The 14,836-nt window shown below is 40.8% G+C and overlaps 1 protein-coding gene across 2 annotated transcripts in view; it reads right to left on the reverse strand.

Annotated features, from left to right (window-relative positions):
- The window catches only part of WDFY4 (WDFY family member 4), a 778,336-nt gene that overhangs the window by 721,432 nt on the left and 42,068 nt on the right, over positions 1–14,836 (reverse strand). The gene's annotated exons all lie outside the window — the stretch shown is intronic.

A 14,836-nucleotide genomic window follows, 5' to 3' on the forward strand; every position in this document is an offset into this window, starting at 1 on the left:
TATCCAATCTCCATGCCGTAGATCTTTCCTTGAACTTGTCACTTTCCAACATTGTGATACAGAGTGTAAGGAAACGTTCTTGAATTGAAGACAAAAAATGTCAATCACTCTCACCATAGGACTCAATGAGAGAACTTTTTTGGTCAATACACTTTTTCTGATTTTATCACTTTTACCTTCCCTATTGGTAAATGTGAAGCACGCGTCTTGTGCGTAGCTGAAGCCCCAAAAATTCCAAATCTTTTGTTGGCACCAAAATAGATTTCTCCTTGTGTATTATGAGCCCTAGACTCTCCAACACATTTACCACAGTCAACAACTGCTCTTTCAACTCCACATGACTAAGTGACATAAACAATGATCTAAATAAATTAAGATACAAAACCGTCTTTCACTGAAGAATCCTGCAACAGGTTCCATGACCATGTGAATTGGAGCCATTTCTATTCCTTCACTAAAATAGGGACTGTAAAGTAAGCATCTTTGAGATCCAGTTTTACCAACCAAATTCATTCTTGAATAATATCTCTCAACAAATGAACACCCTCCACCATTAAATAATAATTCTCCACAAATCAGTTTAATTCTCACAAATGTGTTACTGAACGCTAACCTTTGTCTTTCTTTCTCATCAAAAATATTGTAATCACAAAGTTCTGGCATCGAATATCACCCTCCTGATAGCCCCTTTTCTCAACATTGCCTGTACCAAACAATCGCCCTTGGTTCTCTCTCCTGATAGAGTAATCCCCTGAACTCCAATGAATAACCTTCTGTCGTTTGAAGGACCCATTGGACTTATTCTCATTAAGTTTGCTTTACATCTCTTAGTGTATAAAGGTGGGTTAGCATTTCCTAAAACTCATACAGCATGCTGGCTCCATCTCCTCAAAAGATCAAAATAGGCACTCACCGCTTTACAGTGTGCCACTTCTACAGTATTTACTAAAAGGTCCAAAGGACCAGTGCTATCCACAAGTTTATCCTTGCACTGTTTTAGAACGCTCTCAAGCCCTTTTCAAGGATCTTTTCCAAGTTCACATGAAAAAATGTGGCTCAGATCAAAATAGTGCAAGCTTTATTTACCTATGCTTTGCGGCGGAAAACAAAACATAAATGATTTCTGTCAACTGTAGGATATAAGTTCAAATTGTGCCTCATGCTCCCAATGCAAGATGGCAAATGTGTATACACGACATATAACATCAGATGCACGAACCAGCACTCCATCCCTTCATTCTTTGCTGTGTGCACAGGGTTTTCAGGGTCTGTGAAGCTAAACAATGAAAGAGGCTTGGAGCATTAAAAAAAATAAATGAAGAGCCCATGGACTTTCAGTGGTGTGCAGCCCAATTCATTTACAAATACAAGCTAGCAGTAGCTTTAAATCGCTTATAAACTGAAACATTCCATAAATATCATTCTTGTACTCTTGTAAATGAGACTCCTTCGAATAGCAAAACATTTACCCTACTTTACTTTTTAAGTTAGTTAAAAACATATTGTTGGAACTGTTCTGTACTCAGCATGTCAGGAGTATTTCTCACAGTAATGAGAAACTTATCTGTTAACATATAGAAAATATGTTCTCATTTTAGTTTCCTGAGTACTGACCAACATTTCCAAGAGAAAACCAGGAAAGAAAACCGTTTTCTCGCAAACATATCATCACGCCAGCATAGATCAGTAATTTTCACATGGTGAAATCACCTTACAACTAACCATACCAAAAATGAATATGGCACCACCAACAAACGATTTATATTGTGACTAAAATCTGTTACCTCCCTTTCTAAATGCACCTTTTTGTGACCCTCATAACAAGGCATTCACTACGACGCATGTCGGTTGGACAAAACCATGGCAGAGTCTTAGCAACAAAAAAATCCAAGAACCATGCTTCTTGTCACCTTCTCCCTAAATAGTCTCATATAAAAAAAGAAGAAAAAACTATTTTGTGAATTTCACCAGAGACTGTATGTGTTTCATTTACAACAGCAGTTTTATCCAAAGTGAGGGCACTTCCAGGCAGTCAGTGACCGGGGTGAAGTATTGCCATATTTTATGAGGAAATTACCTCGGGCTCGTTGACGTATCAATAACTACCTGGGAGTGACTTCCCTCTTGGACAATGTTGATTTAATACAATACGTGACTAAAAAAACTAATTCATTAAGAATACAAATAAAACATAGGACCCTGTCAGCCCTCCGTTAAAGAAAATGAAATTAAAGTGAAGGAAAATAAGTTTGGGATTTTACTTGTGGCCTGCATGCTAGGGAGCTGTTTTCATAACAGGGTGAGCTAGCATGATCCACCATAAAATGCTTTCTAATCGCAGCATCTAGCAGTGTGGGTCTGGTGAACATTTTTGCTAGAGCTAAATTTGGCTTCTAGTTTGGCCCTTTTTTTAAGACTTTACAATGTAGCAAAAATCATAAATATTGTGAAATTAAGGGTCTAACTTGCAGATTTTCTGTTATTTACCGTGGCTGACCACTCATTTAAGGCTGATTTTCCACTTGAATATCTGAAGAAAGGCAATTCTTACTGTTAGATAGAACACGCACATCTCTTGGTAGAAAACTTGACAGAAACAGCTACACATCACCTGATATCATGTTTAAATACAAGACAAACAAAGACCTGGAGGCATACAATACAGATGTATTTCCAATTGTCGTATTTGTTGCAAAGGTGTATGCTGCATTGTATTAAAAAACCTGCTGGTATGCCCCGGCTTTCATCATTCTGATGTTGATAAAAATGAACACCATTAGCTGGCTATTTATTATCAAAAACAACGCCTCCCCTCCCCCAACAGTGTGCAAGGGTTCCTCAAAAGAAAGAATATGTATCTAAATGTAACTTTCCTTTAATCAATGGAGTAGTTATGTCTCATTCGTTAAAAGAATCCCATGTGCTTTCATAAAAATAAAATCTTTGTGATTTTTTTGTTCCAGTTACTGTGAGTACGACAGTGTGTTATCTCACAATCACAAGAGGTTGACGAGTGTGCCAAAGGTGTAACCATGATATCAATGCACTATCACCATCATATTGTGTAGCTACCTGGAAAAAACTGTCTGCTCTCTGTCAGAGCATGGGAAAGAGAGAAAAATGGCCGGAGACACAAAAAGACGCAATATGACTAATGCGCTGATGCTTTGGAACAGTCACTAATGATTAGTGAACGCTCCTACACTGGGGTATACAATACACAGGGAGTCAGTCAGACTGGCTTGAAGGCAAGAAAAAACAAAACATCAACTCTTCCACTCCTAACTGGGCTGTGGAAGTCTGCAAAAGGGAGTACTGGGAGAAGACACACCGATTAATTTGTGTTGGAGCTTACAAGTGGCGAGTGGCCCAGCTCATTGTTGTGTACTTTATTTACTTTTCATCATATGACTTTGCCAGAAAAGCGAGAAGGAAGAATGAAGAGAAAGATGGACAAACACAAAGGGAGAAAGAAGGAATGCAAAAACCTGCAAGACTGAGATAAAAAGACAAGAAGTGTAGGGTGGTGGAAGAAGGAGTAATGAGGTGGAATCAAGCCCAGGCCACCTTGGTACTCTCCAACCTCTGCATTCTGTAACTTCAACATTCTGCAGCACCAATAAACATTGCCCTTCCGGGCACTGTTAACTAGAATTGTGAAGTACTTCGGCATAGTTCTAAACATCCAGACCTGTTAGGAGTACCTCAGAAACACCTGTATGATTGCTTGCTGTTCCCTATTTGCTACCTTGTTCTGAGGAATAGTCTATTCATCCATTCTCAACTCTACCCCCACTCTCTCACAATCAAGAATTCCAGCTGCCAGCAACCAAGCTGCAGAGGATATTGTGACAAGGTTGGGCAACAAAGTGCCTTCAAAAATCCAGATGACACTGACAGACACACCACAATTCACCTATAGATCTGATAGTAATGACACCCATACAACTCTCATCATCATGGCTCATCATACTCCCTTTGGTCAATGGAAAGTAGTCAGTGGAAGGTTTCAAGAATGGCAATCAATGAAGAGAAAGTACACGGCAAACAAGAGAAACCGAGCTTCCTTATACAGTCACAGGCAAGAGGAGAAAGGACACATGAATAACATAACGCTTGTGTCCCCATCTAGAGATGACCTGGACTGACAATTTGGGCTGGACTGTTACTACTGCGCCAGGAAGAGGGAAAGATGTGGACCACGTCTCCTCAGCACAGACACAAACTGTCAAAGTTTACACTTGCACTAGGGAGAGAATTTTTTTTTCCTTAATTCTTTAATTGGACTCACTACTATGCCTGCACCGAATGCAATCAATGTAAAATGTGCCAAGACACAGAGCTCTCCATTTACAAATCAGTGAACAATGCAACATCGTCACATATATCATTCAAATGACTGCTTCAAGTGTCTCAAGGCAAGAAGACTATTCAATCCTGTCAAATCTGTTTGAACATTTCAGGTGACAGAAAGATATGCTAGAGCTGCAGTGGTCTGTGTCATAAATTATTGAAAGACTTACCTAATTAATGATATTCTCTATACGCTGCAACAGTCAAAAGATTGGTCCACCAACTGCTGGTTTTGCAGAATATAGCTGCTATGATTGCCCTCAATGTTAACTGTCACAACCACACTCAACCTCCCACTCAACACCGTAACTCTGATCAACTTCATTCACTCATCATCTTGGGTCATATGAAATTAAGACTTCTGTGTCTTACCTGCGGAACAGCTACCAAAATAAGTTGAGAACATAATACAAGTTTACCAGCCTTCGTGGACCATTAGCAGCTAAAATATAGCTTCATTGGTACTAAGAATTTATCAAGTCAGAACATTGCTCAAATATTTTACCTACTGTGCTTCATGCCTATGGAGCAGTCTTCATGTCCACGGAACAGTTACTGTCTGATGATCTGACAAGTCTTGTCACACTAGGCTTTCCAGAAATTAGGTTGACAATTACACAAATAAAACTGAACTGGATTGGAATCAAACTGAACACAACAAAGTCTGGAGCATAAAGCTTTGACTAGAATATGTCCTCCATAAAGAAGTGCCAAGTACCAACCACCCATAAATAACTTTGCATGATTATGTGACAGGAGCCCTATGTACACCCCAAGTTATTATCATCTTCAACTCTGACAATAAATAATTGATGTCTGACATCTGACTGAGAGAAAAGGCATATTAAGGGTTGCTGAGAGCCCCGACAGCTCAAGCGTGGTGCATGAAGATTATTTTAGACAGATCCAGGCCAGTGCCATGAAAGGGGAGGACAGTAATCTTTAAGCCTTCAAACCAGAGTAACAGTTAAATAACATCTACACATCCTTCCATCTTTCAGGTTGAGTAAACTGGTATCCACTGAGGCAAGACTGACCGGCACTTCAGAGACCACTACCAAGAACTGCTGTCTGTAGAAGGCAAAAATACAAATGACAGTGAAAACAATTTTTCGGGGTACCCAGACAAAGACTCCCAAGCTACTCACAGAAATAGTTCACAGTGTGAACATCTCAGTTAATATCACCGAGATATCGGTTCAGGAAATGAACAGATACTGCCAAAAAAAACACTCTATGATCACCTGAAGTTGGGTAAAAGCATCAGCATATGTGCAGTTCCCAATATCACACAAGGAATAAGAGACTTCTAGGCATAAGACCGTTGCATCAATTATCAGTGCCAGCTGCAAAAGGGTAGGTTTGTCTGTGGCACACACACCTTTCCCCCTTCAAAACGGGTCTTGTTTGCAGCTTCCAATTCCAAACAGGGTCCTCTAAGCAGCTCATTGTTAGAGGTGCTAAACAGCAATTGTTTTACTGCGCCTTATGGATGTGTCATACATGACTAAGACCTCCCTATCTTTTGTGATCCGTGGAACTGAAGTGTTACCCTAAAATGTCAAGTCCACAAATACTCTATTTTACTTCTAGTTAGCTAAAGATCGGTAGTGGTTTTCCAGATCAGTATGTAAAGTGTACCCAGAAGATTGTGGACACATGGTATTGTTTCTCAGCCACTGCTGTAGAGATTCCTTTTTTCGCAGCCTTGCAGTACTGCCTTCGAAGGATGCTTGTTACTCTTTTCACAATTAAAGAATTTCATATCTGTACCAAAACAGCTGTGAACTGACAGGCATTCGTCATAGCATCCAAATTGAATCATTATGGGTAATAAATGTAACATGTATTATATCGATCATTTATAAAGAACATATATAACATTGAACATGTACAAAGTTGCTGAGCTAGGAGAAATTAGTTGGTGACCCTGCTTTAAGATTAGGTGACTTTCTGTATTATAAATTAGAAGATGGTTTTATATGTCAGGAGATTACCATCCTGATACCAGGTGTTTCTCAAGAGGGCTTTGGACATTCCTGCCTTCGCCCCAGTTTGCTGTAGAACACTTTATGCATTTGAATGTTGATGCACACACTACCATAGTGATGCATTCTGGTCTGTGTAGTCCCTTCCATAATCAGACCTTGTCTAGGTCACATCTGAGACGAGGAGCCCTGCTTACTACCATAGTTCTTGGTCCCTGCAGAATCACTGACCCATACATCACACAGATTCATTGCCCCATACATATATGAATTTCTCGGCCACAGGTCCAATCGTACTCCATGCTTGTTTTCCCGCATTCCGTTTTTGTACCTTCTGGGTTTTCTAGTCTTTCCAGCTCCAAGTCCCAGTGCTGCCTTTCCTCTCGAGCCGGTGCTCTGATTCCCACCACCTGGCTAATTCCCTTCACCTGGCTATCTCCGTGCTCCTGTCACTTTCACTGAACTACCAGCTATATCCTCCCTGTGAGCTTGATGCTCACATGAACAGGTCTGTCTAGCTCTTCTGCTTGAAGGCCATTTCCTATGTATATTATGTGCGAGTTTGTACATACTCATGACTCCTTGACTTTTCAGTACCTGTCTTGATGCAATATCTGTCTGTCTTTCTAGTCTCTGGTTATATAGCTACATTTATTCTGTGTTCCAGAGTTACTTGTTCTGTCTGCCTACTTCCGGTTGACTTCTTATGAGAAATTCAGATTTCTCGACCTGTATCCCAAGGTTCCTTAGTCTAGTTGCATATGTGCACCCCTTATGTCTCATATCTGCCTTTACTAGTTCCACGTTACTTAGCATCCTGTGCTGCTTTTCCTGATCCCCGTTTCTGTAATGTTCATCTTACCACATACCCTGTTTCTCAGAATCCAATCCTGCCTTTCTTGGTCACGTTTCTGAATTCTGTTCCTCTTTCTCCTTTTACTTTGTCTTCTCTTTTTGTTTGTTCACATAGCCTAGGTATTGTTACTAGAGGGTGCCAGTAAGTTCTGAGGCTTAGGGCTTCATGCACAGAGACTCAAATAGAACTCTTCTTTCATAGTAGCAGCTGTGCGACACCCTATACTCAGTGAGAAAACCAGCCCTTTGTATTGTTGTGATCTCTTTTCACTTATAGGCAGATCATTTATGGTAGAAGTCTATCATTGTTCTGATTAATGATTTTCAATTGTATTTCCATTGTTTATTTTACTATGCATGTCTTGCCTTTCTCATTTTGTCTTCTATAGGTAATACCAAACTCCTGCCCAGAATTCAGATCTCATTCTGCTCAAACCTACTCCAGTATTCAGCTTCTGTCCTGCCTTCTCTTTCTTGCTTCTCCCTTGAACATGCTAGACCCCTCCTTCCAAAATCGCTTGCCCTGTGGATAGCAGATGCTCTTAAGTTATTTACATCCTGGTCTTAGCTGGGGACATAAATTCAAAAGAATTTAATTATCCAACACTGTAAAAATGTATTATTGCAAAATTATACACCTTTCCCTAAGTACGTGAGGACAGACTTTACCTGGTCATCTAATAATCTCGGAGTTAAACAAAAAACGGTCTAACAACATGTAAGTATACTTAAAACAATTTGTGAAGAGGTTATAGTCCTGATTTAAAAGTGGGCAGCCACAGCACAGTTAGTCAAGGCTGCTGATTTGTCAACTGCATTTAAAGATCCCCACCATCGTGGCATGGCTTTTCCCCCTAGATTCTGCTGGCATGGAGAAGCTCCCTCGGTTGTAAAGTATCCATTCCTGCAATGCCACATGCTTTCAAGCATGGTGGAACAATCCTAACTTCTAAGGGTACTGCAAATGGAACCTCGTTGTAGAAGTGTTTCTGACACAGTGGGAGGTTTGTTTTCCTTTTTGTTTTACCTCGGTGTTGCTGGTCTCACCTGACTTTGCATTGCTTTGAAAATGAGAACATAAGGTTAATGAAACAAACTTTTTGAAGTGTTGATTAATAAAACGAACATATAGTTTTAAAGAAACTACATTTTTAAGGGTGAACTCCAACCAAAAACAAACCAGTCTCTCCCATCACTATTCTGACTTCCCCAGAAAATGTTTTCATTTCGTCAAGTGGGAAACTATTAAAATCAGTAGCCCTCTTTCCAGACAGACTATGTCAGACAGACAAACAAGGCAGCCACCAGATCACGGAAGACGGCTCCCTTTGTACATGTACCTCGAATGGTAAGGCAGTTCCTTGCAATGTTCTTGTACAAGCCGTCACCTAAGACGTAGGGAGAGCAGCATTTTTGCTGGGGGAGGGCACAGTCAGGATAAGAGATAAGAAGAGGCACGAGACCAACAAAAGCAGGAGACAGACATGACAGGCAAAGAGTAGGAAGAAGTGAGATTAGAGGAGCTGAAGGGTTGATCAGTGGCAGCGGAGGCTAGTAATGTAACACAAAAGGATGCCCCACTGCAGAGTGTGATGAGGGGCCCCGAGTCTAGACTCTCTTACAGACATCCTTTGACCTTGGGCTGAATGAGTACCCCCCCCCCCCCCCACAAGAGGGCTTGGGGCCCCTTCCGCTGCAGGGGTTGCAGTGGTTGTTGCTACGCCTCTGGTTGATGCCCAAATCTATCAGGTACCAGATCAAATCATTAAGAGGTCAGTAGGAATAAGGCCCCTGAGGAAAGGTTGGAGCCTTTAGGAAAATGTAAGAACTATCAGTCACTGTGGTCGGCTGCCTCACCACTGCTTAGTTGTATGGCTCACTGACGCATAGTGTGACCTACCATTTATCTTTGCTGCATCTGTGTAGGTTTCCCAGTTTCCTTCCTCGTTTCCTCCCCTCTGCAGCTCTATACTTAGCTTGGCTTATTTTCTCCTGCATCAGCTGTCTAACCGAAATTGGGACGCTCGGAACCTACCTGGCTGGCATGTTCCTCTGGTACCTCATCCTGTAACATTCTGCTGGCTTCTTAGCTGCTGCACCTACATTCATCCACTTTGCAGTCTTCAAGCTCTCTGGGTTTATCAAACCACAAAATGTAGCCAACTGTAGCTTTGCCCATCTCAGAGTCCTAAAACAAAAATCTTACATTCCAAGCCTCTGATATCTACTTTCTAGTGGCTAATACATTAATTCTGTTGAGATCCGATTACGAAAATTCTCACTACTTGGCCTGGCGAGCCTACAGTTTCCACTAGGATAGTCTGGAATGAAGCTGCCCACATAACTCCAGGCTTCTCTACCCAAACATATTTATCTGGTACTGAGATCACTCTATTAGCTGCCAAAACACGACTGAGTCATTTTTAAATCTATGACAATTCCACACAAGGCAATCCACCATTTTTAGCAGCCACATCTTCCTGCCACGCTCCCAGCGGAATCCTGCATTCTGCTGATCTTCCCATCCCTAAAACTCTTGGCAAAAAAAGCTTTCTCTATTGCTGTGCCTATCTTTAGGAATCCCATTCCTCTCTCCCTCCATTCTGAAACCTTTCTATTTTCAGGAAATTGCTTAAGGTCTGTTTTATCCCCAGTCATTTTAATTCTTGCATCTGTTTCGAGAGTAGCGTTTAGGTCGTGGTACTTCACAATACCAAGAAGTTAGGTGCATACGTGCTAAAATAAATCCATATAATAAAAAAGTTGATCAATGTACAAATATTTAAGTTGTTAGCAGTCCAACAGATCCAACCAGCAACCAGGAGCCACAAAGAGGCTGCGGAGCACTGATATACACAAAATTAACTACAACTTACAAGTCGCCCACAAACACTGTACATTTCCTGTTCAGTGACCTTTAGGCCTAACAGCTCTATGAAGTTGTGAAACTTGCTGAGATGCCTTCCAATCCCTTAACAGACTATCAAAGGCTATTGTGCTACACACACCTCAGTCATTGTTGCATTTCTATATTGTCTGTGTAATCATGGAGAAACAGACATACGATCCCTGACTACCAGAGTACTTCCTACTAGTTACGAAAGCATTTTCATAGGCAAACAATGTCCCATGCAAGCAGTGCACTGTGAAAGCTGGTGCATGTACCAGTCCCAGGATGCAACTACCAACTGATAAAACAATCATCCATGTTTAACCCATTTTAATCCATTGTATCCATCTATTTATGTTCATGTGTCTTCAGTTTCTCTTATCCTGAACAGCGTGGTTCCGATATTCAAGTGCTTGTAAAATGCCCATCCAGGCATCACATACAGCATGTTGAAAAATACAGTCCCTAGGGTCACGTGAAATTTTAAACCCAATGCATTTCGGGCTATTGGCTCTTGCTCAGGGGGTAACTGATGTAAAAACACCCCCAAAAAAAAAACACACACAAAAAAATAAATAAATAAATAAAGAGGCAAATCAGAACCAGCGAAAACCTAATCTCACATTGAAAAACAATTGGTAATTTAACTGGACACCCCATGTCTTCTCAACACATTGAATGCAAAACGAGTTTTAAACTTATGGTGTGAAAACATTCGTGTGATCCACGCAAACCCACTGAAATCCCAATAAATAATAGACCCATTATAAAAAATGTACCCCATGCAAAATGAAGTTAAACTTAACACTGACTCATGACCAATCCTCACAGAAAGAGACTTTCAAACGTGATGTATTCATGCTGTGATACCATAAAACGTGAGCACCAACCTTTGCAACCAGAACACCAACATCTGGACTGACCACCAAGACCAGCTTCTGAATTAACCCTCCGTGAGGTAAAGCTAGTGCAATCCAATGCAGCTTTTCACGTGGTGTGACACTAATTAAAATCACACCTATGTGAAAACAGAAAAACAAAAGACGTGCAACCCTTATGGAAATGAACAATCCTACCCTGCATTGATGGCAAAATTCCTAAATTAAACAGTTGTAAGTCAACAAATAATAAACAACAAATAAATAAATACATTGTACATTTTCGCACCGCCATTCTTTATATACAGAATCACATACATAAAAAATAACTCAAACCTGAACATGTGAGCACAGACCCCCATACGGGTTATTTGTTTTTAACGATGACACTTTAAAATGTCTCCTGCTGGTGTACTAAGGAACCTCAGTGTAACATTGCTTGGCAGTTTGTCCTTGGAACTCTAAAGCAAGTAATATGTAATCCTAGGGTGCTGGCTATCGGATGGGATAGAAAGTGGGAAATAACAGCTTCAATGGTAGACCGCACATCCTCTATAATCTAAACCTCCACATAATTTTAAAAAAAATCAGCAAACGATCAATGGCAACATTTTTAGGTGTGCAATCCTTGTAAATGCTCCACTGCACTGCACTTAAAAAAGTCCTTTGTGAAAGCTGGTGCATGTGCCAGTCCCATGATGCAACTACCAACTGAACCGAGATAAGACAATCATCCATTTTTATCCATTTATTTATGTTACTTTGTCTTCAGTAAATCTTATCCTGAACAGTGTCGTTCCAAGTGCTGGTAAATATACCCGGTTGTTTCATTTTATGGCGTTTTGACAATACCTAAAAGACAAGTAAAATATAGAAAGCAGCATGTGCTCAGAGGTATTCCACGGGCCTTCGCTCTTTTAAGCAGAGGACAGCTAGGACCATATGAAATGGGAAGTTAAGTTTGGGCCATTCCTTCACATGAGACTGGGTCACCCGCGCTGTTCTGAACTTTCGAACTGTGCCTAACTTCGGAAACAACTATCAAGGTACATTGATACTATAAACGCAGCAGCTGAATAGCCCTTAAATAGTAAAATCCTAACTGAAGGGGTTACATCTGTGTAGTGAAATAAAATCTAGATGCACGCAGATGCCTGCTGGCATTTTAAAATGGGCCAGTTCAAGATGGTTGAGATGTTGCAAAATCTCCTGTTTTCCATGCAGGGCAGCAAGATTCACGTGTTCCAGTCTATTCTGGGGAGAGCACTTATTTATGCTTTAGTACTGGTTCCCACAGCTGACCCCATATCTAATCCAGCAACATTTGAAGGGAGTAAAGATGTGGTAATGGCCCGTTTGATGCCATTTAAATATACATTTTAGGTCTCTCTTAAAGATAGCTTTACATGCTTGTTGATATCTCATGTCATTGTGCAAGACAACACATGCATCCCTATATAAAAAGGGGCTTTTGGACGGCCCCTTCTACCCATTAGCTTGTGTGGCTCAGCTAGCTTTAGGAGTTGGCTGAAATAGTTGCCTTTCACTGTTGGTATCAGCCCATTGCATTTAGAGGATGTGGTCCATTTGTGCAAATTGCCCACAGTTAGCAAACATATTTGCCTCAATGCATTGTGGTTTTCAAATTTTGTCGTTTATGTTTATTGTGAGAGCTCGTATCTCAAACTATCGCTTGGTTCTTAGCAACCCCAAACCCACCTCCTCTCTGTCTCCCACCTGTGGTTATCGTCTGTCAGATGCTCCTGAGGGCAGATCAGTTGCATAGTGTTACTGGGCTGCGAGCATCAATTGTTTTAGTGATCTCCGTACTTTCATTTCTAATTTATAATTTACTATTCTTTTTTTAAAACACGTTATTTACATTTTGTATCATTAACTTTCCATCTTTGTTCTCATTACAACTGTTTCTTTGTCTCATAACAAATAATAGCAAACAATAGTCTGACATTGTCCTCCCATTTCCCCTAGCATCCTTCAACCCCTCTCACACGACAGTGTCCCAAAGTGATATTCATCTCCCACCATGTTATCACAGCACTAACTTTGCCCGATGTTCTAGCCCCTAAAGTTTCTTATTTCTGTGCCTAGCAGTTCGGTCACCAGGCAAGATTGTTCCAGACTCACTTGCTCCCAGACAGTCCGCCCACGCCTGACAAATTTGTATGTATTTCTGGGAGAGTCACTAGGCCTGTGCGCTGCTTTCTCCATACACATACAATGTTCTAGACTTTATATACATTCCTCGACTGCAGGGGGAACTGACGCTCTCCAATGGCGAGTCACATCCCACTTGGCAGTTATAAGATCCAGGTGAAGCAGGGCCAACCTATAACGGTCACTGTCTAAATCATAACTTGTGTGTAAAAGCGAGAGTTTGGGGTTTAAAGGGATTTTCCAGCCCAGGACAGAACCCAGGCAGGCCATGACACCCAGCCAAAACTGTCTCAATTTGATGCAGCTCCAAACCCTATGCAAGAGGTCTCCATACTCTTCCTGGCAGCAGAGGAAAGAGGGGAAAAACAATCACACCCATCCTCTACAGTCTTCCTCTAGTGAGGTACACTCTACGGAGGTATTTTTTTTGTATGAGCTGGAGCCTGGCCACAACAGGCGAGCTACAAGAAGATGCCCTGGCGTCAGCCCATTCCTCATCTTTAAGTTCTCCCAAATTCGCCTACCAAGTGAAATGAAGCGCCTGGAAGGAGTCTGGCTGGTTAAGAATCAATGACTGTTTCTTTTTTTTTTTATGGTAGCCCATGAGCTGGTTGCCTTCCAGTGGGTTGAATTCAGGGCAGTCCTCCAGCCCTGAAATATATAGTGCTAGTGCATGTTGAAGATGCAAGTATCCACTGAATTGACCTTGGTGTAAGTCAAATTCTGCCATAATTTACAATTCTGACATGACAGTCATTCAGATAGGAACAGTTAAGTTAAAAAAAAAAAAAAAGACAAACTGGCCACTGGCATGCCTGGATGCATGTGTACGCAAACGTTATGAAACATACATGCATGTATCATCATGTATATATTCACGTGTCGTGAGGTACCTGCAAAAAGTTACACACACACAATGGCCATCTCCAGGGTGCATGCGTGTGGGTCATGGCGTGACAGCGGCCATTTTGGCTTTTTTTTCTACTTACTGTTCTAACCCTGCCAACGGCCAAGTTGACATGATTAACTCGAAAAGAAATGTGGGCAGCTCCAATGCAAACAAAAATGACAACATCAATATGTCTGTACTTGTTCCTTTAAAAAGGAACTACGGATTCCTGATAAAGTTACTCAAACAATCATATGTGACATCAAGAATGTATCCTTTAAAAGACAACAGAAACAATTGACAAGTTTGAATTGAGACAACAATACATGCAGGAATAATTACATAAGAAAAATAAAATTCTCTAAAACAAAATGTTGCACATTTTAAAAAGACTTTAAATTGATACAACACAAAAAACAATACTACTTTCAAAGTGCAGTAGAATTTCCCAATAGAAGAAAGAATGGATGTATGCTAAGGGACCATTATAGGAAGCCATAACTATAGGTAAGGCAACTCTAGAAAAGATAGTAAAAACAACTGAGAATGGTACATAAAAACCTCAAAGACCCTAAACTGGCACTCAAACAAGCTCGTCATCAAAGCAATGTAGTACAATTCAAAAAAGTACGAAATGCGATGACAATAGACAACAGCCAAAAAAAAACATCTTGGATCGAGGAAAGAAGGGGAAAAGTCATGTGATTTAGTTAAACAAACTAAAAAAAACATGACATTTCTTAACGTATTCAACTCCAGACCAGTCACTGGCCCTCCCTCAACACAAAAGGGAGCTTCCCCCTCCGAT

The sequence above is a fragment of the Pleurodeles waltl genome, chromosome 6, assembly GCF_031143425.1.
Source record: "Pleurodeles waltl isolate 20211129_DDA chromosome 6, aPleWal1.hap1.20221129, whole genome shotgun sequence".
Taxonomy (NCBI): domain Eukaryota; kingdom Metazoa; phylum Chordata; class Amphibia; order Caudata; family Salamandridae; genus Pleurodeles; species Pleurodeles waltl.